The 1845-nt window shown below is 60.6% G+C and overlaps 1 protein-coding gene across 1 annotated transcript in view; it reads right to left on the reverse strand.

The window, feature by feature from the left end:
* The window catches only part of SPTBN4 (spectrin beta, non-erythrocytic 4), a 119614-nt gene extending 118267 nt beyond the window's left edge, over positions 1-1347 (reverse strand). The window contains exon 1 of the mRNA XM_025367310.1: positions 1267-1347. The gene's annotated coding sequence lies outside the window, so the exon portion shown is untranslated. The remainder of the gene's footprint in view (positions 1-1266) is intronic.
* Positions 1348-1845: the final 498 nt, after the last annotated feature.

The raw sequence follows: 1845 nt of genomic DNA on the forward strand, positions 1-1845 counted from the left end.
AAAAAAAAAAAAAAAAAAAAAAAAAAAAAAATTATCCAGGCATGGTGGCACGTGTCTGTAGTCCCAGCTGCTCAGGAGGCTGAGACAGGAGAATGGCTTGATCCTGGGGGATGGAGATTGCAGTGAGCTGAGATTGACCCACTGCACTCCAGACTGAATGAAAGAGTGAGACTCTGTCACACACACACACAAAAGGGTAGGCCAGGAGGTGGCTCACGCCTATAATCCCAGCACTTTGGGAGGCCAAGGAGGTGAGTGGATCACCTGAGGTCAGGAGTTGGAGACCAGCCTTACCAACATAGTGAAACCCCATCTCTACTAAAAATTCAAAATTAGCCAGGCGTGGTGGCTCATGCCTGTAATCCCAGCTACTTGGGAGGCTGAGGCAGGAGAATTGCTTGAAGCCGGGAGGCAGAGGTTGCACTGAGGCGAGATGTACCATTGCACTCCAACTTGGGTGACAAGAGCGAAACTCCATCTCAAAAAAAAAAAAAAGAGCAATGATAATCGTACCCGTTTCTTAGCGGTGTTTGAAGAAGTAAGTTAATAATGCAGGGATCATGGTATCTGGTACACTGCAAGCTCTCGATATATATGTTCCTTGCTATTATTCTTCATCTTTTCCTCACATATCTCAGCAAATCAATGTGCCTGTTCCGGAGTCAGACAGAAATGAGTTCAAGTTCCGCTTTATCCTTGCTATATCTTTAACCGAGTATCTTTAACTTGGCCTTTCTGTGACTCAGTTTCCCTCCCTGTTAAACGGTGGTTACAACTGTTTTCTTCAGTGGAGGACACTTAAAGATGGGGAGGCCGTTAGCTCTCCTGTTAGCTCTCCAGCCAGGCCGAGGATCAGCTCTGGCCATAACGCGATTGAACGGGAAGGAAGGGAGCAGGTAATAGGGGAGCCGAGAAGGGGTGTCCTGCGAGCCGGCCCCCCACTCCCCCCTGCAAAAGCAGGCGGGGCGCTGGGCTGCGGTGGCATCAGAGGCTTTAACCCTTCCCAGGCCGCGCCTCTCTCCCTGCGGTTCAGACACCGCGCCCAGGGAGGGGGCCTGGGAAGGACAAGGCCTGGGGGTAAGACCCACGCGTGGCGCGGAGGCTAGACCGGGTGGGGGGTTGGGGACTCGTCTTGCCCTCGACCCTTTGCCTCCCTCCAGCCAGGGAGACCCGGGGCTCCAGCTATGCCCCGTGCGCACGGAGGAGGGATGCTCGCCAGGTGGGTACATGCTTGGGGGAGGGGCTGTCGGCCCCCTAGCCGCTCACCTGGGCCCGCGGCCGCCGGCGCCGCTGTCCCCACTGCTCACCGCGACCGACCGACCTCCCTGTCGGCGTCCGCTGCCCGGCCCGGCCCGGCCCGGCCCGGCCCAGCCCGGCTCAGCTCGGCCCCGCGGGCTCACGGCTCAGCCAGATCCGCATGCGCCGCCGCGCCTCCCTCGCTCGCGCCGCCGCCGCGCTCCGCGCGCCCCCGGGGCCCCCTCCCGCCCGCGGTCCCCGCGCCCCGCAGCCCGAGGCCCACGCACAGTCACACCCGGCCGCGGCGTGGGGTGCACGGCTGCACTCGCGCGGGCACGGCGGCGTCACGCGCTGCACACTCCCACGGGGTTACGCTCGCCACGCTGCTATGCCATGCTCGCGGGGGCCTCGACACACAAACTCACCCCCGCATCCACGCGCTCGCGCGCCGTCACTCCCTCCTGTGAGGTCCCACGGGGTCACACCCTCACGCCGTCACAGGCGGCGTCCACACTGGAACAGTGTCACCCAGCACCACACCAATCCAATAGGGTCACCACCGCCCACGCGGCGTCACACACAAACGCACCTGTCACACACAGTCGCACA

The sequence above is a fragment of the Theropithecus gelada genome, chromosome 19 (genome assembly GCF_003255815.1).
Source record: "Theropithecus gelada isolate Dixy chromosome 19, Tgel_1.0, whole genome shotgun sequence".
NCBI classification, from domain to species: Eukaryota; Metazoa; Chordata; class Mammalia; order Primates; family Cercopithecidae; genus Theropithecus; species Theropithecus gelada.